Source organism: Ranitomeya variabilis, chromosome 1 (assembly GCF_051348905.1).
Source record: "Ranitomeya variabilis isolate aRanVar5 chromosome 1, aRanVar5.hap1, whole genome shotgun sequence".
Classification (NCBI taxonomy): domain Eukaryota; kingdom Metazoa; phylum Chordata; class Amphibia; order Anura; family Dendrobatidae; genus Ranitomeya; species Ranitomeya variabilis.
Genome location: NC_135232.1, coordinates 770,935,563 through 770,953,810, shown reverse-complemented (window position 1 = coordinate 770,953,810; position 18,248 = coordinate 770,935,563). Strand labels below are relative to the sequence as shown.

The window sequence follows — 18,248 nt, the reverse complement described above, 5'->3', positions numbered from 1 at the left end:
CAAGTCAACGGTACCGGGGATTCCCAGCCAGTCTCCCATGCCGGTACTTGCCCAGCCTCAAGCTGCTTAGCGTTTGCGATCTGACGAGGGCAGGCACATGCAGCTTAGAGTGGCCATTGACGGAAAACTAGCACCACAGCGGGTCTTTTCAAGAGATATAAAATTGTAAGGGAAAGCTTTGATAAACCCCCCCCCCCCAAAAAAAAAAAAGAAACTTGCCCAGCCTCAAGCTGCTTAGCATTTGCGATCTGACCAGAGCTGGCACATTCAGCTTAGAGTGGCCAATGACAAATTGTTCACACCAGTGCGGCTCTTTTCAAGAGGAATACAATCGTTAGGGAAAGCTTGGATCAAAACGAAAAAACCAAGTCAACGGTACCAGGGATTCCCAGCCAGTCTCCCATGCTGGTACTTGCCTAGCCCCAAGCTGTTTAGCATTTGCGATCTGACGAGGGCAGGCACATTCAGCTTAGTGTGGCCATTGACCGATTGCTTTCGCGTCTGCTAGTCTTTTCAAGATGAAAACAATCGTAAGGGAAAGCTTTGAGAAAAACAAAATAGCAAGTCAACGGTACCGGGGATTCCCAGCCAGTCTCCCATGCCGGTACTTGCCCAGCCTCAAGCTGCTTAGCGTTTGCGATCTGACGAGGGCAGGCACATTCAGCTTAGAGTGGCCATTGACGGACAACTAGCACCACAGCGGGTCTTTTCAAGAGATATAAAATTGTAAGGGAAAGCTTTGATAAACCCCCCCCCCAAAAAAAAAAAAAAAAAGAAACTTGCCCAGCCTCAAGCTGCTTAGCATTTGCGATCTAACCAGAGCTGGCACATTCAGCTTAGAGTGGCCAATGACAGATTGTTCACACCAGTGCGGCTCTTTTCAAGAGGAATACAATCGTCAGGGAAAGCTTGGATCAAAACGAAAAAACCAAGTCAACGGTACCAGGGATTCCCAGCCAGTCTCCCATGCTGGTACTTGCCCAGCCTCAAGCTGCTTAGCGTTTGCGATCTGACGAGGGCAGGCACATTCAGCTTAGAGTGGCCATTGACGGACAACTAGCACCACAGCGGGTCTTTTCAAGAGATATAAAATTGTAAGGGAAAGCTTTGATAAACCCCCCCCCCAAAAAAAAAAAAAAGAAAAAAGAAACTTGCCCAGCCTCAAGCTGCTTAGCATTTGCGATCTGACCAGAGCTGGCACATTCAGCTTAGAGTGGCCAATGACAGATTGTTCAAACCAGTGCGGCTCTTTTCAAGAGGAATACAATCGTCAGGGAAAGCTTGGATCAAAACGAAAAAACCAAGTCAACGGTACCAGGGATTCCCAGCCAGTCTCCCATGCTGGTACTTGCCTAGCCTCAAGCTGCTTAGCATTTGCGATCTGACGAGGGCAGGCACATTCAGCTTAGTGTGGCCATTGACCGATTGCTTTCGCGTCTGCTAGTCTTTTCAAGATGAAAACAATCGTAAGGGAAAGCTTTGAGAAAAAAAAAATAGCAAGTCAACGGTACCGGGGATTCCCAGCCAGTCTCCCATGCCGGTACTTGCCCAGCCTCAAGCTGCTTAGCGTTTGCGATCTGACGAGGGCAGGCACATTCAGCTTAGAGTGGCCATTGACGGACAACTAGCACCACAGCGGGTCTTTTCAAGAGATATAAAATTGTAAGGGAAAGCTTTGATAAACCCCCCCCCCAAAAAAAAAAAAAGAAACTTGCCCAGCCTCAAGCTGCTTAGCATTTGCGATCTGACCAGAGCTGGCACATTCAGCTTAGAGTGGCCAATGACAAATTGTTCACACCAGTGCGGCTCTTTTCAAGAGGAATACAATCGTTAGGGAAAGCTTGGATCAAAACGAAAAAACCAAGTCAACGGTACCAGGGATTCCCAGCCAGTCTCCCATGCTGGTACTTGCCTAGCCCCAAGCTGCTTAGCATTTGCGATCTGACGAGGGCAGGCACATTCAGCTTAGTGTGGCCATTGACCGATTGCTTTCGCGTCTGCTAGTCTTTTCAAGATGAAAACAATCGTAAGGGAAAGCTTTGAGAAAAACAAAATAGCAAGTCAACGGTACCGGGGATTCCCAGCCAGTCTCCCATGCCGGTACTTGCCCAGCCTCAAGCTGCTTAGCGTTTGCGATCTGACGAGGGCAGGCACATTCAGCTTAGAGTGGCCATTGACGGACAACTAGCACCACAGCGGGTCTTTTCAAGAGATATAAAATTGTAAGGGAAAGCTTTGATAAACCCCCCCCCCAAAAAAAAAAAAAAAAAAAAAGAAAAAAGAAACTTGCCCAGCCTCAAGCTGCTTAGCATTTGCGATCTGACCAGAGCTGGCACATTCAGCTTAGAGTGGCCAATGACAGATTGTTCAAACCAGTGCGGCTCTTTTCAAGAGGAATACAATCGTCAGGGAAAGCTTGGATCAAAACGAAAAAACCAAGTCAACGGTACCAGGGATTCCCAGCCAGTCTCCCATGCTGGTACTTGCCTAGCCTCAAGCTGCTTAGCATTTGCGATCTGACGAGGGCAGGCACATTCAGCTTAGTGTGGCCATTGACCGATTGCTTTCGCGTCTGCTAGTCTTTTCAAGATGAAAACAATCGTAAGGGAAAGCTTTGAGAAAAAAAAAATAGCAAGTCAACGGTACCGGGGATTCCCAGCCAGTCTCCCATGCCGGTACTTGCCCAGCCTCAAGCTGCTTAGCGTTTGCGATCTGACGAGGGCAGGCACATTCAGCTTAGAGTGGCCATTGACGGACAACTAGCACCACAGCGGGTCTTTTCAAGAGATATAAAATTGTAAGGGAAAGCTTTGATAAACCCCCCCCCCAAAAAAAAAAAAAAAAGAAACTTGCCCAGCCTCAAGCTGCTTAGCATTTGCGATCTGACCAGAGCTGGCACATTCAGCTTAGAGTGGCCAATGACAAATTGTTCACACCAGTGCGGCTCTTTTCAAGAGGAATACAATCGTTAGGGAAAGCTTGGATCAAAACGAAAAAACCAAGTCAACGGTACCAGGGATTCCCAGCCAGTCTCCCATGCTGGTACTTGCCTAGCCCCAAGCTGCTTAGCATTTGCGATCTGACGAGGGCAGGCACATTCAGCTTAGTGTGGCCATTGACCGATTGCTTTCGCGTCTGCTAGTCTTTTCAAGATGAAAACAATCGTAAGGGAAAGCTTTGAGAAAAACAAAATAGCAAGTCAACGGTACCGGGTATTCCCAGCCAGTCTCCCATGCCGGTACTTGCCCAGCCTCAAGCTGCTTAGCGTTTGCGATCTGACGAGGGCAGGCACATTCAGCTTAGAGTGGCCATTGACGGACAACTAGCACCACAGCGGGTCTTTTCAAGAGATATAAAATTGTAAGGGAAAGCTTTGATAAACCCCCCCCCCCCCCAAAAAAAAAAAAAGAAACTTGCCCAGCCTCAAGCTGCTTAGCATTTGCGATCTAACCAGAGCTGGCACATTCAGCTTAGAGTGGCCAATGACAGATTGTTCACACCAGTGCGGCTCTTTTCAAGAGGAATACAATCGTCAGGGAAAGCTTGGATCAAAACGAAAAAACCAAGTCAACGGTACCAGGGATTCCCAGCCAGTCTCCCATGCTGGTACTTGCCTAGCCTCAAGCTGCTTAGCATTTGCGATCTGACGAGGGCAGGCACATTCAGCTTAGTGTGGCCATTGACCGATTGCTTTCGCGTCTGCTAGTCTTTTCAAGATGAAAACAATCGTAAGGGAAAGCTTTGAGAAAAACAAAATAGCAAGTCAACGGTACCGGGGATTCCCAGCCAGTCTCCCATGCCAGTACTTGCCCAGCCTCAAGCTGCTTAGCGTTTGCGATCTGACGAGGGCAAGCACATTCAGCTTAGAGTGGCCATTGACGGACAACTAGCACCACAGCGGGTCTTTTCAAGAGATATAAAATTGTAAGGGAAAGCTTTGATAAACCCCCCCCCAAAAAAAAAAAAAAAAAAAGAAAAAAGAAACTTGCCCAGCCTCAAGCTGCTTAGCATTTGCGATCTGACCAGAGCTCGCACATTCAGCTTAGAGTGGCCAATGACAGATTGTTCAAACCAGTGCGGCTCTTTTCAAGAGGAATACAATCGTCAGGGAAAGCTTGGATCAAAACTAAAAAACCAAGTCAACGGTACCAGGTATTCCCAGCCAGTCTCCCATGCTGGTACTTGCCTAGCCTCAAGCTGCTTAGCATTTGCGATCTGACGAGGGCAGGCACATTCAGCTTAGTGTGGCCATTGACCGATTGCTTTCGCGTCTGCTAGTCTTTTCAAGATGAAAACAATCGTAAGGGAAAGCTTTGAGAAAAAAAAAATAGCAAGTCAACGGTACCGGGGATTCCCAGCCAGTCTCCCATGCCGGTACTTGCCCAGCCTCAAGCTGCTTAGCGTTTGCGATCTGACGAGGGCAGGCACATTCAGCTTAGAGTGGCCATTGACGGAAAACTAGCACCACAGCGGGTCTTTTCAAGAGATATAAAATTGTAAGGGAAAGCTTTGATAAACCCCCCCCCAAAAAAAAAAAAAAAAAAAGAAACTTGCCCAGCCTCAAGCTGCTTAGCATTTGCGATCTGACACATTCAGCTTAGAGTGGCCAATGACAAATTGTTCACACCAGTGCGGCTCTTTTCAAGAGGAATACAATCGTCAGGGAAAGCTTGGATCAAAACGAAAAAACCAAGTCAACGGTACCAGGGATTCCCAGCCAGTCTCCCATGCTGGTACTTGCCTAGCCTCAAGCTGCTTAGCATTTGCGATCTGACGAGGGCAGGCACATTCAGCTTAGTGTGGCCATTGACCGATTGCTTTCGCGTCTGCTAGTCTTTTCAAGATGAAAACAATCGTAAGGGAAAGCTTTGAGAAAAAAAAAATAGCAAGTCAACGGTACCGGGGATTCCCAGCCAGTCTCCCATGCCGGTACTTGCCCAGCCTCAAGCTGCTTAGCGTTTGCGATCTGACGAGGGCAGGCACATTCAGCTTAGAGTGGCCATTGACGGAAAACTAGCACCACAGCGGGTCTTTTCAAGAGATATAAAATTGTAAGGGAAAGCTTTGATAAACCCCCCCCCCCAAAAAAAAAAAAAGAAGAAACTTGCCCAGCCTCAAGCTGCTTAGCATTTGCGATCTGACCAGAGCTGGCACATTCAGCTTAGAGTGGCCAATGACAAATTGTTCACACCAGTGCGGCTCTTTTCAAGAGGAATACAATCGTTAGGGAAAGCTTGGATCAAAACGAAAAAACCAAGTCAACGGTACCAGGGATTCCCAGCCAGTCTCCCATGCTGGTACTTGCCTAGCCCCAAGCTGCTTAGCATTTGCGATCTGACGAGGGCAGGCACATTCAGCTTAGTGTGGCCATTGACCGATTGCTTTCGCGTCTGCTAGTCTTTTCAAGATGAAAACAATCGTAAGGGAAAGCTTTGAGAAAAACAAAATAGCAAGTCAACGGTACCGGGGATTCCCAGCCAGTCTCCCATGCCGGTACTTGCCCAGCCTCAAGCTGCTTAGCGTTTGCGATCTGACGAGGGCAGGCACATTCAGCTTAGAGTGGCCATTGACGGACAACTAGCACCACAGCGGGTCTTTTCAAGAGATATAAAATTGTAAGGGAAAGCTTTGATAAACCCCCCCCCCAAAAAAAAAAAAAAAAAAAGAAAAGAGAAACTTGCCCAGCCTCAAGCTGCTTAGCATTTGCGATCTGACCAGAGCTGGCACATTCAGCTTAGAGTGGCCAATGACAGATTGTTCAAACCAGTGCGGCTCTTTTCAAGAGGAATACAATCGTCAGGGAAAGCTTGGATCAAAACGAAAAAACCAAGTCAACGGTACCAGGGATTCCCAGCCAGTCTCCCATGCTGGTACTTGCCTAGCCTCAAGCTGCTTAGCATTTGCGATCTGACGAGGGCAGGCACATTCAGCTTAGTGTGGCCATTGACCGATTGCTTTCGCGTCTGCTAGTCTTTTCAAGATGAAAACAATCGTAAGGGAAAGCTTTGAGAAAAAAAAAATAGCAAGTCAACGGTACCGGGGATTCCCAGCCAGTCTCCCATGCCGGTACTTGCCCAGCCTCAAGCTGCTTAGCGTTTGCGATCTGACGAGGGCAGGCACATTCAGCTTAGAGTGGCCATTGACGGACAACTAGCACCACAGCGGGTCTTTTCAAGAGATATAAAATTGTAAGGGAAAGCTTTGATAAACCCCCCCCCCAAAAAAAAAAAAAAAAGAAAAAAGAAACTTGCCCAGCCTCAAGCTGCTTAGCATTTGCGATCTGACCAGAGCTGGCACATTCAGCTTAGAGTGGCCAATGACAAATTGTTCACACCAGTGCGGCTCTTTTCAAGAGGAATACAATCGTTAGGGAAAGCTTGGATCAAAACGAAAAAACCAAGTCAACGGTACCAGGGATTCCCAGCCAGTCTCCCATGCTGGTACTTGCCTAGCCCCAAGCTGCTTAGCATTTGCGATCTGACGAGGGCAGGCACATTCAGCTTCGTGTGGCCATTGACCGATTGCTTTCGCGTCTGCTAGTCTTTTCAAGATGAAAACAATCGTAAGGGAAAGCTTTGAGAAAAACAAAATAGCAAGTCAACGGTACCGGGGATTCCCAGCCAGTCTCCCATGCCGGTACTTGCCCAGCCTCAAGCTGCTTAGCGTTTGCGATCTGACGAGGGCAGGCACATTCAGCTTAGCGTGGCCATTGACGGACAACTAGCACCACAGCGGGTCTTTTCAAGAGATATAAAATTGTAAGGGAAAGCTTTGATAAACCCCCCCCCCCCCCAAAAAAAAAAAAAAGAAACTTGCCCAGCCTCAAGCTGCTTAGCATTTGCGATCTAACCAGAGCTGGCACATTCAGCTTAGAGTGGCCAATGACAGATTGTTCACACCAGTGCGGCTCTTTTCAAGAGGAATACAATCGTCAGGGAAAGCTTGGATCAAAACGAAAAAACCAAGTCAACGGTACCAGGGATTCCCAGCCAGTCTCCCATGCTGGTACTTGCCTAGCCTCAAGCTGCTTAGCATTTGCGATCTGACGAGGGCAGGCACATTCAGCTTAGTGTGGCCATTGACCGATTGCTTTCGCGTCTGCTAGTCTTTTCAAGATGAAAACAATCGTAAGGGAAAGCTTTGAGAAAAACAAAATAGCAAGTCAACGGTACCGGGGATTCCCAGCCAGTCTCCCATGCCGGTACTTGCCCAGCCTCAAGCTGCTTAGCGTTTGCGATCTGACGAGGGCAGGCACATTCAGCTTAGAGTGGCCATTGACGGACAACTAGCACCACAGCGGGTCTTTTCAAGAGATATAAAATTGTAAGGGAAAGCTTTGATAAACCCCCCCCCCAAAAAAAAAAAAAAAAAAGAAAAAAGAAACTTGCCCAGCCTCAAGCTGCTTAGCATTTGCGATCTGACCAGAGCTGGCACATTCAGCTTAGAGTGGCCAATGACAGATTGTTCAAACCAGTGCGGCTCTTTTCAAGAGGAATACAATCGTCAGGGAAAGCTTGGATCAAAACGAAAAAACCAAGTCAACGGTACCAGGGATTCCCAGCCAGTCTCCCATGCTGGTACTTGCCTAGCCTCAAGCTGCTTAGCATTTGCGATCTGACGAGGGCAGGCACATTCAGCTTAGTGTGGCCATTGACCGATTGCTTTCGCGTCTGCTAGTCTTTTCAAGATGAAAACAATCGTAAGGGAAAGCTTTGAGAAAAAAAAAATAGCAAGTCAACGGTACCGGGGATTCCCAGCCAGTCTCCCATGCCGGTACTTGCCCAGCCTCAAGCTGCTTAGCGTTTGCGATCTGACGAGGGCAGGCACATGCAGCTTAGAGTGGCCATTGACGGAAAACTAGCACCACAGCGGGTCTTTTCAAGAGATATAAAATTGTAAGGGAAAGCTTTGATAAACCCCCCCCCCAAAAAAAAAAAAAAGAAACTTGCCCAGCCTCAAGCTGCTTAGCATTTGCGATCTGACCAGAGCTGGCACATTCAGCTTAGAGTGGCCAATGACAAATTGTTCACACCAGTGCGGCTCTTTTCAAGAGGAATACAATCGTTAGGGAAAGCTTGGATCAAAACGAAAAAAACAAGTCAACGGTACCAGGGATTCCCAGCCAGTCTCCCATGCTGGTACTTGCCTAGCCCCAAGCTGCTTAGCATTTGCGATCTGACGAGGGCAGGCACATTCAGCTTAGTGTGGCCATTGACCGATTGCTTTCGCGTCTGCTAGTCTTTTCAAGATGAAAACAATCGTAAGGGAAAGCTTTGAGAAAAACAAAATAGCAAGTCAACGGTACCGGGGATTCCCAGCCAGTCTCCCATGCCGGTACTTGCCCAGCCTCAAGCTGCTTAGCGTTTGCGATCTGACGAGGGCAGGCACATTCAGCTTAGAGTGGCCATTGACGGACAACTAGCACCACAGCGGGTCTTTTCAAGAGATATAAAATTGTAAGGGAAAGCTTTGATAAACCCCCCCCCCAAAAAAAAAAAAAAAAAGAAACTTGCCCAGCCTCAAGCTGCTTAGCATTTGCGATCTAACCAGAGCTGGCACATTCAGCTTAGAGTGGCCAATGACAGATTGTTCACACCAGTGCGGCTCTTTTCAAGAGGAATACAATCGTCAGGGAAAGCTTGGATCAAAACGAAAAAACCAAGTCAACGGTACCAGGGATTCCCAGCCAGTCTCCCATGCTGGTACTTGCCTAGCCTCAAGCTGCTTAGCATTTGCGATCTGACGAGGGCAGGCACATTCAGCTTAGTGTGGCCATTGACCGATTGCTTTCGCGTCTGCTAGTCTTTTCAAGATGAAAACAATCGTAAGGGAAAGCTTTGAGAAAAACAAAATAGCAAGTCAACGGTACCGGGGATTCCCAGCCAGTCTCCCATGCCGGTACTTGCCCAGCCTCAAGCTGCTTAGCGTTTGCGATCTGACGAGGGCAGGCACATTCAGCTTAGAGTGGCCATTGACGGACAACTAGCACCACAGCGGGTCTTTTCAAGAGATATAAAATTGTAAGGGAAAGCTTTGATAAACCCCCCCCCCCAAAAAAAAAAAAAAAAAAAGAAAAAAGAAACTTGCCCAGCCTCAAGCTGCTTAGCATTTGCGATCTGACCAGAGCTGGCACATTCAGCTTAGAGTGGCCAATGACAGATTGTTCAAACCAGTGCGGCTCTTTTCAAGAGGAATACAATCGTCAGGGAAAGCTTGGATCAAAACGAAAAAACCAAGTCAACGGTACCAGAGATTCCCAGCCAGTCTCCCATGCTGGTACTTGCCTAGCCTCAAGCTGCTTAGCATTTGCGATCTGACGAGGGCAGGCACATTCAGCTTAGTGTGGCCATTGACCGATTGCTTTCGCGTCTGCTAGTCTTTTCAAGATGAAAACAATCGTAAGGGAAAGCTTTGAGAAAAAAAAAATAGCAAGTCAACGGTACCGGGGATTCCCAGCCAGTCTCCCATGCCGGTACTTGCCCAGCCTCAAGCTGCTTAGCGTTTGCGATCTGACGAGGGCAGGCACATTCAGCTTAGAGTGGCCATTGACGGACAACTAGCACCACAGCGGGTCTTTTCAAGAGATATAAAATTGTAAGGGAAAGCTTTGATAAACACCCCCCCCAAAAAAAAAAAAAAAAAAGAAAAAAGAAACTTGCCCAGCCTCAAGCTGCTTAGCATTTGCGATCTGACCAGAGCTGGCACATTCAGCTTAGAGTGGCCAATGACAGATTGTTCAAACCAGTGCGGCTCTTTTCAAGAGGAATACAATCGTCAGGGAAAGCTTGGATCAAAACGAAAAAACCAAGTCAACGGTACCAGGGATTCCCAGCCAGTCTCCCATGCTGGTACTTGCCTAGCCTCAAGCTGCTTAGCATTTGCGATCTGACGAGGGCAGGCACATTCAGCTTAGTGTGGCCATTGACCGATTGCTTTCGCGTCTGCTAGTCTTTTCAAGATGAAAACAATCGTAAGGGAAAGCTTTGAGAAAAAAAAAATAGCAAGTCAACGGTACCGGGGATTCCCAGCCAGTCTCCCATGCCGGTACTTGCCCAGCCTCAAGCTGCTTAGCGTTTGCGATCTGACGAGGGCAGGCACATTCAGCTTAGAGTGGCCATTGACGGACAACTAGCACCACAGCGGGTCTTTTCAAGAGATATAAAATTGTAAGGGAAAGCTTTGATAAACCCCCCCCCCCAAAAAAAAAAAAAGAAGAAACTTGCCCAGCCTCAAGCTGCTTAGCATTTGCGATCTGACCAGAGCTGGCACATTCAGCTTAGAGTGGCCAATGACAAATTGTTCACACCAGTGCGGCTCTTTTCAAGAGGAATACAATCGTTAGGGAAAGCTTGGATCAAAACGAAAAAACCAAGTCAACGGTACCAGGGATTCCCAGCCAGTCTCCCATGCTGGTACTTGCCTAGCCCCAAGCTGCTTAGCATTTGCGATCTGACGAGGGCAGGCACATTCAGCTTAGTGTGGCCATTGACCGATTGCTTTCGAGTCTGCTAGTCTTTTCAAGATGAAAACAATCGTAAGGGAAAGCTTTGAGAAAAACAAAATAGCAAGTCAACGGTACCGGGGATTCCCAGCCAGTCTCCCATGCCGGTACTTGCCCAGCCTCAAGCTGCTTAGCGTTTGCGATCTGACGAGGGCAGGCACATTCAGCTTAGAGTGGCCATTGACGGACAACTAGCACCACAGCGGGTCTTTTCAAGAGATATAAAATTGTAAGGGAAAGCTTTGATAAACCCCCCCCCCAAAAAAAAAAAAAAAAAAAGAAAAGAGAAACTTGCCCAGCCTCAAGCTGCTTAGCATTTGCGATCTGACCAGAGCTGGCACATTCAGCTTAGAGTGGCCAATGACAGATTGTTCAAACCAGTGCGGCTCTTTTCAAGAGGAATACAATCGTCAGGGAAAGCTTGGATCAAAACGAAAAAACCAAGTCAACGGTACCAGGGATTCCCAGCCAGTCTCCCATGCTGGTACTTGCCTAGCCTCAAGCTGCTTAGCATTTGCGATCTGACGAGGGCAGGCACATTCAGCTTAGTGTGGCCATTGACCGATTGCTTTCGCGTCTGCTAGTCTTTTCAAGATGAAAACAATCGTAAGGGAAAGCTTTGAGAAAAAAAAAATAGCAAGTCAACGGTACCGGGGATTCCCAGCCAGTCTCCCATGCCGGTACTTGCCCAGCCTCAAGCTGCTTAGCGTTTGCGATCTGACGAGGGCAGGCACATTCAGCTTAGAGTGGCCATTGACGGACAACTAGCACCACAGCGGGTCTTTTCAAGAGATATAAAATTGTAAGGGAAAGCTTTGATAAACCCCCCCCCCAAAAAAAAAAAAAAAAGAAAAAAGAAACTTGCCCAGCCTCAAGCTGCTTAGCATTTGCGATCTGACCAGAGCTGGCACATTCAGCTTAGAGTGGCCAATGACAAATTGTTCACACCAGTGCGGCTCTTTTCAAGAGGAATACAATCGTTAGGGAAAGCTTGGATCAAAACGAAAAAACCAAGTCAACGGTACCAGGGATTCCCAGCCAGTCTCCCATGCTGGTACTTGCCTAGCCCCAAGCTGCTTAGCATTTGCGATCTGACGAGGGCAGGCACATTCAGCTTCGTGTGGCCATTGACCGATTGCTTTCGCGTCTGCTAGTCTTTTCAAGATGAAAACAATCGTAAGGGAAAGCTTTGAGAAAAACAAAATAGCAAGTCAACGGTACCGGGGATTCCCAGCCAGTCTCCCATGCCGGTACTTGCCCAGCCTCAAGCTGCTTAGCGTTTGCGATCTGACGAGGGCAGGCACATTCAGCTTAGCGTGGCCATTGACGGACAACTAGCACCACAGCGGGTCTTTTCAAGAGATATAAAATTGTAAGGGAAAGCTTTGATAAACCCCCCCCCCCCCCCCCAAAAAAAAAAAAAGAAACTTGCCCAGCCTCAAGCTGCTTAGCATTTGCGATCTAACCAGAGCTGGCACATTCAGCTTAGAGTGGCCAATGACAGATTGTTCACACCAGTGCGGCTCTTTTCAAGAGGAATACAATCGTCAGGGAAAGCTTGGATCAAAACGAAAAAACCAAGTCAACGGTACCAGGGATTCCCAGCCAGTCTCCCATGCTGGTACTTGCCTAGCCTCAAGCTGCTTAGCATTTGCGATCTGACGAGGGCAGGCACATTCAGCTTAGTGTGGCCATTGACCGATTGCTTTCGCGTCTGCTAGTCTTTTCAAGATGAAAACAATCGTAAGGGAAAGCTTTGAGAAAAACAAAATAGCAAGTCAACGGTACCGGGGATTCCCAGCCAGTCTCCCATGCCGGTACTTGCCCAGCCTCAAGCTGCTTAGCGTTTGCGATCTGACGAGGGCAGGCACATTCAGCTTAGAGTGGCCATTGACGGACAACTAGCACCACAGCGGGTCTTTTCAAGAGATATAAAATTGTAAGGGAAAGCTTTGATAAACCCCCCCCCCCAAAAAAAAAAAAAAAAAGAAATAAGAAACTTGCCCAGCCTCAAGCTGCTTAGCATTTGCGATCTGACCAGAGCTGGCACATTCAGCTTAGAGTGGCCAATGACAGATTGTTCAAACCAGTGCGGCTCTTTTCAAGAGGAATACAATCGTCAGGGAAAGCTTGGATCAAAACGAAAAAACCAAGTCAACGGTACCAGGGATTCCCAGCCAGTCTCCCATGCTGGTACTTGCCTAGCCTCAAGCTGCTTAGCATTTGCGATCTGACGAGGGCAGGCACATTCAGCTTAGTGTGGCCATTGACCGATTGCTTTCGCGTCTGCTAGTCTTTTCAAGATGAAAACAATCGTAAGGGAAAGCTTTGAGAAAAAAAAAATAGCAAGTCAACGGTACCGGGGATTCCCAGCCAGTCTCCCATGCCGGTACTTGCCCAGCCTCAAGCTGCTTAGCATTTGCGATCTGACGAGGGCAGGCACATGCAGCTTAGAGTGGCCATTGACGGAAAACTAGCACCACAGCGGGTCTTTTCAAGAGATATAAAATTGTAAGGGAAAGCTTTGATAAACCCCCCCCCCCAAAAAAAAAAAAAGAAACTTGCCCAGCCTCAAGCTGCTTAGCATTTGCGATCTGACCAGAGCTGGCACATTCAGCTTAGAGTGGCCAATGACAAATTGTTCACACCAGTGCGGCTCTTTTCAAGAGGAATACAATCGTTAGGGAAAGCTTGGATCAAAACGAAAAAAACAAGTCAACGGTACCAGGGATTCCCAGCCAGTCTCCCATGCTGGTACTTGCCTAGCCCCAAGCTGCTTAGCATTTGCGATCTGACGAGGGCAGGCACATTCAGCTTAGTGTGGCCATTGACCGATTGCTTTCGCGTCTGCTAGTCTTTTCAAGATGAAAACAATCGTAAGGGAAAGCTTTGAGAAAAACAAAATAGCAAGTCAACGGTACCGGGGATTCCCAGCCAGTCTCCCATGCCGGTACTTGCCCAGCCTCAAGCTGCTTAGCGTTTGCGATCTGACGAGGGCAGGCACATTCAGCTTAGAGTGGCCATTGACGGACAACTAGCACCACAGCGGGTCTTTTCAAGAGATATAAAATTGTAAGGGAAAGCTTTGATAAACCCCCCCCCCAAAAAAAAAAAAAAAAAGAAACTTGCCCAGCCTCAAGCTGCTTAGCATTTGCGATCTAACCAGAGCTGGCACATTCAGCTTAGAGTGGCCAATGACAGATTGTTCACACCAGTGCGGCTCTTTTCAAGAGGAATACAATCGTCAGGGAAAGCTTGGATCAAAACGAAAAAACCAAGTCAACGGTACCAGGGATTCCCAGCCAGTCTCCCATGCTGGTACTTGCCTAGCCTCAAGCTGCTTAGCATTTGCGATCTGACGAGGGCAGGCACATTCAGCTTAGTGTGGCCATTGACCGATTGCTTTCGCGTCTGCTAGTCTTTTCAAGATGAAAACAATCGTAAGGGAAAGCTTTGAGAAAAACAAAATAGCAAGTCAACGGTACCGGGGATTCCCAGCCAGTCTCCCATGCCGGTACTTGCCCAGCCTCAAGCTGCTTAGCGTTTGCGATCTGACGAGGGCAGGCACATTCAGCTTAGAGTGGCCATTGACGGACAACTAGCACCACAGCGGGTCTTTTCAAGAGATATAAAATTGTAAGGGAAAGCTTTGATAAACCCCCCCCCCAAAAAAAAAAAAAAAAAAAAGAAAAAAGAAACTTGCCCAGCCTCAAGCTGCTTAGCATTTGCGATCTGACCAGAGCTGGCACATTCAGCTTAGAGTGGCCAATGACAGATTGTTCAAACCAGTGCGGCTCTTTTCAAGAGGAATACAATCGTCAGGGAAAGCTTGGATCAAAACGAAAAAACCAAGTCAACGGTACCAGGGATTCCCAGCCAGTCTCCCATGCTGGTACTTGCCTAGCCTCAAGCTGCTTAGCATTTGCGATCTGACGAGGGCAGGCACATTCAGCTTAGTGTGGCCATTGACCGATTGCTTTCGCGTCTGCTAGTCTTTTCAAGATGAAAACAATCGTAAGGGAAAGCTTTGAGAAAAAAAAAATAGCAAGTCAACGGTACCGGGGATTCCCAGCCAGTCTCCCATGCCGGTACTTGCCCAGCCTCAAGCTGCTTAGCGTTTGCGATCTGACGAGGGCAGGCACATTCAGCTTAGAGTGGCCATTGACGGACAACTAGCACCACAGCGGGTCTTTTCAAGAGATATAAAATTGTAAGGGAAAGCTTTGATAAACCCCCCCCCCCCCAAAAAAAAAAAAGAAACTTGCCCAGCCTCAAGCTGCTTAGCATTTGCGATCCGACCAGAGCTGGCACATTCAGCTTAGAGTGGCCAATGACAACTTGTTCACACCAGTGCGGCTCTTTTCAAGAGGAATACAATCGTTAGGGAAAGCTTGGATCAAAACGAAAAAACCAAGTCAACGGTACCAGGGATTCCCAGCCAGTCTCCCATGCTGGTACTTGCCTAGCCCCAAGCTGCTTAGCATTTGCGATCTGACGAGGGCAGGCACATTCAGCTTAGTGTGGCCATTGACCGATTGCTTTCGCGTCTGCTAGTCTTTTCAAGATGAAAACAATCGTAAGGGAAAGCTTTGAGAAAAACAAAATAGCAAGTCAACGGTACCGGGGATTCCCAGCCAGTCTCCCATGCCGGTACTTGCCCAGCCTCAAGCTGCTTAGCGTTTGCGATCTGACGAGGGCAGGCACATTCAGCTTAGAGTGGCCATTGACGGACAACTAGCACCACAGCGGGTCTTTTCAAGAGATATAAAATTGTAAGGGAAAGCTTTGATAAACCCCCCCCCCCAAAAAAAAAAAAAAAGAAACTTGCCCAGCCTCAAGCTGCTTAGCATTTGCGATCTAACCAGAGCTGGCACATTCAGCTTAGAGTGGCCAATGACAGATTGTTCACACCAGTGCGGCTCTTTTCAAGAGGAATACAATCGTCAGGGAAAGCTTGGATCAAAACGAAAAAACCAAGTCAACGGTACCAGGGATTCCCAGCCAGTCTCCCATGCTGGTACTTGCCTAGCCTCAAGCTGCTTAGCATTTGCGATCTGACGAGGGCAGGCACATTCAGCTTAGTGTGGCCATTGACCGATTGCTTTCGCGTCTGCTAGTCTTTTCAAGATGAAAACAATCGTAAGGGAAAGCTTTGAGAAAAACAAAATAGCAAGTCAACGGTACCGGGGATTCCCAGCCAGTCTCCCATGCCGGTACTTGCCCAGCCTCAAGCTGCTTAGCGTTTGCGATCTGACGAGGGCAGGCACATTCAGCTTAGAGTGGCCATTGACGGACAACTAGCACCACAGCGGGTCTTTTCAAGAGATATAAAATTGTAAGGGAAAGCTTTGATAAACCCCCCCCCCAAAAAAAAAAAAAAAAAAGAAAAAAGAAACTTGCCCAGCCTCAAGCTGCTTAGCATTTGCGATCTGACCAGAGCTCGCACATTCAGCTTAGAGTGGCCAATGACAGATTGTTCAAACTAGTGCGGCTCTTTTCAAGAGGAATACAATCGTCAGGGAAAGCTTGGATCAAAACGAAAAAACCAAGTCAACGGTACCAGGGATTCCCAGCCAGTCTCCCATGCTGGTACTTGCCTAGCCTCAAGCTGCTTAGCATTTGCGATCTGACGAGGGCAGGCACATTCAGCTTAGTGTGGCCATTGACCGATTGCTTTCGCGTCTGCTAGTCTTTTCAAGATGAAAACAATCGTAAGGGAAAGCTTTGAGAAAAAAAAAATAGCAAGTCAACGGTACCGGGGATTCCCAGCCAGTCTCCCATGCCGGTACTTGCCCAGCCTCAAGCTGCTTAGCGTTTGCGATCTGACGAGGGCAGGCACATTCAGCTTAGAGTGGCCATTGACGGAAAACTAGCACCACAGCGGGTCTTTTCAAGAGATATAAAATTGTAAGGGAAAGCTTTGATAAACCCCCCCCCAAAAAAAAAAAAAAAAAGAAACTTGCCCAGCCTCAAGCTGCTTAGCATTTGCGATCTGACCAGAGCTGGCACATTCAGCTTAGAGTGGCCAATGACAAATTGTTCACACCAGTGCGGCTCTTTTCAAGAGGAATACAATCGTTAGGGAAAGCTTGGATCAAAACGAAAAAACCAAGTCAACGGTACCAGGGATTCCCAGCCAGTCTCCCATGCTGGTACTTGCCTAGCCCCAAGCTGCTTAGCATTTGCGATCTGACGAGGGCAGGCACATTCAGCTTAGTGTGGCCATTGACCGATTGCTTTCGCGTCTGCTAGTCTTTTCAAGATGAAAACAATCGTAAGGGAAAGCTTTGAGAAAAACAAAATAGCAAGTCAACGGTACCGGGGATTCCCAGCCAGTCTCCCATGCCGGTACTTGCCCAGCCTCAAGCTGCTTAGCGTTTGCGATCTGACGAGGGCAGGCACATTCAGCTTAGAGTGGCCATTGACGGACAACTAGCACCACAGCGGGTCTTTTCAAGAGATATAAAATTGTAAGGGAAAGCTTTGATAAACCCCCCCCCCAAAAAAAAAAAAAAAAAAAAAAAAGAAACTTGCCCAGCCTCAAGCTGCTTAGCATTTGCGATCTAACCAGAGCTGGCACATTCAGCTTAGAGTGGCCAATGACAGATTGTTCACACCAGTGCGGCTCTTTTCAAGAGGAATACAATCGTCAGGGAAAGCTTGGATCAAAACGAAAAAACCAAGTCAACGGTACCAGGGATTCCCAGCCAGTCTCCCATGCTGGTACTTGCCTAGCCTCAAGCTGCTTAGCATTTGCGATCTGACGAGGGCAGGCACATTCAGCTTAGTGTGGCCATTGACCGATTGCTTTCGCGTCTGCTAGTCTTTTCAAGATGAAAACAATCGTAAGGGAAAGCTTTGAGAAAAACAAAATAGCAAGTCAACGGTACCGGGGATTCCCAGCCAGTCTCCCATGCCGGTACTTGCCCAGCCTCAAGCTGCTTAGCGTTTGCGATCTGACGAGGGCAGGCACATTCAGCTTAGAGTGGCCATTGACGGACAACTAGCACCACAGCGGGTCTTTTCAAGAGATATAAAATTGTAAGGGAAAGCTTTGATAAACCCCCCCCCCAAAAAAAAAAAAAAAAAAGAAAAAAGAAACTTGCCCAGCCTCAAGCTGCTTAGCATTTGCGATCTGACCAGAGCTGGCACATTCAGCTTAGAGTGGCCAATGACAGATTGTTCAAACCAGTGCGGCTCTTTTCAAGAGGAATACAATCGTCAGGGAAAGCTTGGATCAAAACGAAAAAACCAAGTCAACGGTACCAGGGATTCCCAGCCAGTCTCCCATGCTGGTACTTGCCTAGCCTCAAGCTGCTTAGCATTTGCGATCTGACGAGGGCAGGCACATTCAGCTTAGTGTGGCCATTGACCGATTGCTTTTGCGTCTGCTAGTCTTTTCAAGATGAAAACAATCGTAAGGGAAAGCTTTGAGAAAAAAAAAATAGCAAGTCAACGGTACCGGGGATTCCCAGCCAGTCTCCCATGCCGGTACTTGCCCAGCCTCAAGCTGCTTAGCGTTTGCGATCTGACGAGGGCAGGCACATTCAGCTTAGAGTGGCCATTGACGGAAAACTAGCACCACAGCGGGTCTTTTCAAGAGATATAAAATTGTAAGGGAAAGCTTTGATAAACCCCCCCCCCCAAAAAAAAAAAAGAAACTTGCCCAGCCTCAAGCTGCTTAGCATTTGCGATCTGACCAGAGCTGGCACATTCAGCTTAGAGTGGCCAATGACAAATTGTTCAC

At 47.9% G+C, this 18,248-nt stretch overlaps 63 pseudogenes; all 63 read right to left on the bottom strand.

Annotated features, from left to right (window-relative positions):
• Positions 1-2: 2 nt before the first annotated feature.
• Positions 3-121, bottom strand: LOC143800607 (5S ribosomal RNA; annotated as a pseudogene).
• A 246-nt stretch (positions 122-367) lies between these two features.
• LOC143798674 (5S ribosomal RNA) lies at positions 368-486 on the bottom strand (annotated as a pseudogene).
• A 77-nt stretch (positions 487-563) lies between these two features.
• Positions 564-682, bottom strand: LOC143799778 (5S ribosomal RNA; annotated as a pseudogene).
• A 249-nt stretch (positions 683-931) lies between these two features.
• Positions 932-1,050, bottom strand: LOC143798556 (5S ribosomal RNA; annotated as a pseudogene).
• Positions 1,051-1,303: 253 nt separating this feature from the next.
• LOC143797343 (5S ribosomal RNA) lies at positions 1,304-1,422 on the bottom strand (annotated as a pseudogene).
• A 77-nt stretch (positions 1,423-1,499) lies between these two features.
• Positions 1,500-1,618, bottom strand: LOC143799777 (5S ribosomal RNA; annotated as a pseudogene).
• Positions 1,619-1,863: 245 nt separating this feature from the next.
• Positions 1,864-1,982, bottom strand: LOC143798211 (5S ribosomal RNA; annotated as a pseudogene).
• Positions 1,983-2,059: 77 nt separating this feature from the next.
• LOC143799776 (5S ribosomal RNA) lies at positions 2,060-2,178 on the bottom strand (annotated as a pseudogene).
• A 260-nt stretch (positions 2,179-2,438) lies between these two features.
• Positions 2,439-2,557, bottom strand: LOC143797331 (5S ribosomal RNA; annotated as a pseudogene).
• A 77-nt stretch (positions 2,558-2,634) lies between these two features.
• Positions 2,635-2,753, bottom strand: LOC143799775 (5S ribosomal RNA; annotated as a pseudogene).
• A 248-nt stretch (positions 2,754-3,001) lies between these two features.
• On the bottom strand, positions 3,002-3,120 carry LOC143798209 (5S ribosomal RNA; annotated as a pseudogene).
• Positions 3,121-3,197: 77 nt separating this feature from the next.
• Positions 3,198-3,316, bottom strand: LOC143798722 (5S ribosomal RNA; annotated as a pseudogene).
• Positions 3,317-3,565: 249 nt separating this feature from the next.
• LOC143797319 (5S ribosomal RNA) lies at positions 3,566-3,684 on the bottom strand (annotated as a pseudogene).
• A 77-nt stretch (positions 3,685-3,761) lies between these two features.
• LOC143798455 (5S ribosomal RNA) lies at positions 3,762-3,880 on the bottom strand (annotated as a pseudogene).
• A 257-nt stretch (positions 3,881-4,137) lies between these two features.
• Positions 4,138-4,256, bottom strand: LOC143801115 (5S ribosomal RNA; annotated as a pseudogene).
• Positions 4,257-4,333: 77 nt separating this feature from the next.
• Positions 4,334-4,452, bottom strand: LOC143799774 (5S ribosomal RNA; annotated as a pseudogene).
• A 240-nt stretch (positions 4,453-4,692) lies between these two features.
• On the bottom strand, positions 4,693-4,811 carry LOC143797307 (5S ribosomal RNA; annotated as a pseudogene).
• Positions 4,812-4,888: 77 nt separating this feature from the next.
• LOC143799773 (5S ribosomal RNA) lies at positions 4,889-5,007 on the bottom strand (annotated as a pseudogene).
• A 249-nt stretch (positions 5,008-5,256) lies between these two features.
• LOC143798208 (5S ribosomal RNA) lies at positions 5,257-5,375 on the bottom strand (annotated as a pseudogene).
• Positions 5,376-5,452: 77 nt separating this feature from the next.
• On the bottom strand, positions 5,453-5,571 carry LOC143799772 (5S ribosomal RNA; annotated as a pseudogene).
• A 258-nt stretch (positions 5,572-5,829) lies between these two features.
• LOC143797296 (5S ribosomal RNA) lies at positions 5,830-5,948 on the bottom strand (annotated as a pseudogene).
• Positions 5,949-6,025: 77 nt separating this feature from the next.
• On the bottom strand, positions 6,026-6,144 carry LOC143799771 (5S ribosomal RNA; annotated as a pseudogene).
• A 255-nt stretch (positions 6,145-6,399) lies between these two features.
• On the bottom strand, positions 6,400-6,518 carry LOC143798903 (5S ribosomal RNA; annotated as a pseudogene).
• Positions 6,519-6,595: 77 nt separating this feature from the next.
• LOC143798894 (5S ribosomal RNA) lies at positions 6,596-6,714 on the bottom strand (annotated as a pseudogene).
• A 250-nt stretch (positions 6,715-6,964) lies between these two features.
• Positions 6,965-7,083, bottom strand: LOC143797284 (5S ribosomal RNA; annotated as a pseudogene).
• Positions 7,084-7,160: 77 nt separating this feature from the next.
• On the bottom strand, positions 7,161-7,279 carry LOC143799770 (5S ribosomal RNA; annotated as a pseudogene).
• A 257-nt stretch (positions 7,280-7,536) lies between these two features.
• LOC143797272 (5S ribosomal RNA) lies at positions 7,537-7,655 on the bottom strand (annotated as a pseudogene).
• Positions 7,656-7,732: 77 nt separating this feature from the next.
• LOC143800606 (5S ribosomal RNA) lies at positions 7,733-7,851 on the bottom strand (annotated as a pseudogene).
• Positions 7,852-8,097: 246 nt separating this feature from the next.
• On the bottom strand, positions 8,098-8,216 carry LOC143798207 (5S ribosomal RNA; annotated as a pseudogene).
• A 77-nt stretch (positions 8,217-8,293) lies between these two features.
• Positions 8,294-8,412, bottom strand: LOC143799769 (5S ribosomal RNA; annotated as a pseudogene).
• A 249-nt stretch (positions 8,413-8,661) lies between these two features.
• On the bottom strand, positions 8,662-8,780 carry LOC143797260 (5S ribosomal RNA; annotated as a pseudogene).
• A 77-nt stretch (positions 8,781-8,857) lies between these two features.
• Positions 8,858-8,976, bottom strand: LOC143799767 (5S ribosomal RNA; annotated as a pseudogene).
• A 259-nt stretch (positions 8,977-9,235) lies between these two features.
• LOC143798477 (5S ribosomal RNA) lies at positions 9,236-9,354 on the bottom strand (annotated as a pseudogene).
• A 77-nt stretch (positions 9,355-9,431) lies between these two features.
• On the bottom strand, positions 9,432-9,550 carry LOC143799766 (5S ribosomal RNA; annotated as a pseudogene).
• Positions 9,551-9,807: 257 nt separating this feature from the next.
• On the bottom strand, positions 9,808-9,926 carry LOC143797249 (5S ribosomal RNA; annotated as a pseudogene).
• A 77-nt stretch (positions 9,927-10,003) lies between these two features.
• LOC143799765 (5S ribosomal RNA) lies at positions 10,004-10,122 on the bottom strand (annotated as a pseudogene).
• Positions 10,123-10,371: 249 nt separating this feature from the next.
• Positions 10,372-10,490, bottom strand: LOC143798206 (5S ribosomal RNA; annotated as a pseudogene).
• Positions 10,491-10,567: 77 nt separating this feature from the next.
• Positions 10,568-10,686, bottom strand: LOC143799764 (5S ribosomal RNA; annotated as a pseudogene).
• Positions 10,687-10,944: 258 nt separating this feature from the next.
• LOC143797237 (5S ribosomal RNA) lies at positions 10,945-11,063 on the bottom strand (annotated as a pseudogene).
• Positions 11,064-11,140: 77 nt separating this feature from the next.
• On the bottom strand, positions 11,141-11,259 carry LOC143799762 (5S ribosomal RNA; annotated as a pseudogene).
• Positions 11,260-11,514: 255 nt separating this feature from the next.
• LOC143798901 (5S ribosomal RNA) lies at positions 11,515-11,633 on the bottom strand (annotated as a pseudogene).
• Positions 11,634-11,710: 77 nt separating this feature from the next.
• On the bottom strand, positions 11,711-11,829 carry LOC143798893 (5S ribosomal RNA; annotated as a pseudogene).
• A 252-nt stretch (positions 11,830-12,081) lies between these two features.
• LOC143797225 (5S ribosomal RNA) lies at positions 12,082-12,200 on the bottom strand (annotated as a pseudogene).
• Positions 12,201-12,277: 77 nt separating this feature from the next.
• On the bottom strand, positions 12,278-12,396 carry LOC143799761 (5S ribosomal RNA; annotated as a pseudogene).
• Positions 12,397-12,653: 257 nt separating this feature from the next.
• On the bottom strand, positions 12,654-12,772 carry LOC143797214 (5S ribosomal RNA; annotated as a pseudogene).
• Positions 12,773-13,214: 442 nt separating this feature from the next.
• Positions 13,215-13,333, bottom strand: LOC143798205 (5S ribosomal RNA; annotated as a pseudogene).
• A 77-nt stretch (positions 13,334-13,410) lies between these two features.
• Positions 13,411-13,529, bottom strand: LOC143799760 (5S ribosomal RNA; annotated as a pseudogene).
• A 249-nt stretch (positions 13,530-13,778) lies between these two features.
• On the bottom strand, positions 13,779-13,897 carry LOC143797203 (5S ribosomal RNA; annotated as a pseudogene).
• A 77-nt stretch (positions 13,898-13,974) lies between these two features.
• On the bottom strand, positions 13,975-14,093 carry LOC143799759 (5S ribosomal RNA; annotated as a pseudogene).
• A 259-nt stretch (positions 14,094-14,352) lies between these two features.
• LOC143797191 (5S ribosomal RNA) lies at positions 14,353-14,471 on the bottom strand (annotated as a pseudogene).
• A 77-nt stretch (positions 14,472-14,548) lies between these two features.
• LOC143799758 (5S ribosomal RNA) lies at positions 14,549-14,667 on the bottom strand (annotated as a pseudogene).
• A 247-nt stretch (positions 14,668-14,914) lies between these two features.
• On the bottom strand, positions 14,915-15,033 carry LOC143798204 (5S ribosomal RNA; annotated as a pseudogene).
• Positions 15,034-15,110: 77 nt separating this feature from the next.
• On the bottom strand, positions 15,111-15,229 carry LOC143799757 (5S ribosomal RNA; annotated as a pseudogene).
• Positions 15,230-15,477: 248 nt separating this feature from the next.
• On the bottom strand, positions 15,478-15,596 carry LOC143797179 (5S ribosomal RNA; annotated as a pseudogene).
• Positions 15,597-15,673: 77 nt separating this feature from the next.
• LOC143799755 (5S ribosomal RNA) lies at positions 15,674-15,792 on the bottom strand (annotated as a pseudogene).
• Positions 15,793-16,049: 257 nt separating this feature from the next.
• Positions 16,050-16,168, bottom strand: LOC143797168 (5S ribosomal RNA; annotated as a pseudogene).
• A 77-nt stretch (positions 16,169-16,245) lies between these two features.
• Positions 16,246-16,364, bottom strand: LOC143799754 (5S ribosomal RNA; annotated as a pseudogene).
• Positions 16,365-16,612: 248 nt separating this feature from the next.
• LOC143798203 (5S ribosomal RNA) lies at positions 16,613-16,731 on the bottom strand (annotated as a pseudogene).
• A 77-nt stretch (positions 16,732-16,808) lies between these two features.
• LOC143799753 (5S ribosomal RNA) lies at positions 16,809-16,927 on the bottom strand (annotated as a pseudogene).
• Positions 16,928-17,183: 256 nt separating this feature from the next.
• LOC143797155 (5S ribosomal RNA) lies at positions 17,184-17,302 on the bottom strand (annotated as a pseudogene).
• Positions 17,303-17,379: 77 nt separating this feature from the next.
• On the bottom strand, positions 17,380-17,498 carry LOC143799752 (5S ribosomal RNA; annotated as a pseudogene).
• A 257-nt stretch (positions 17,499-17,755) lies between these two features.
• LOC143797144 (5S ribosomal RNA) lies at positions 17,756-17,874 on the bottom strand (annotated as a pseudogene).
• Positions 17,875-17,951: 77 nt separating this feature from the next.
• LOC143799751 (5S ribosomal RNA) lies at positions 17,952-18,070 on the bottom strand (annotated as a pseudogene).
• Between the last annotated feature and the right edge of the window lie 178 nt (positions 18,071-18,248).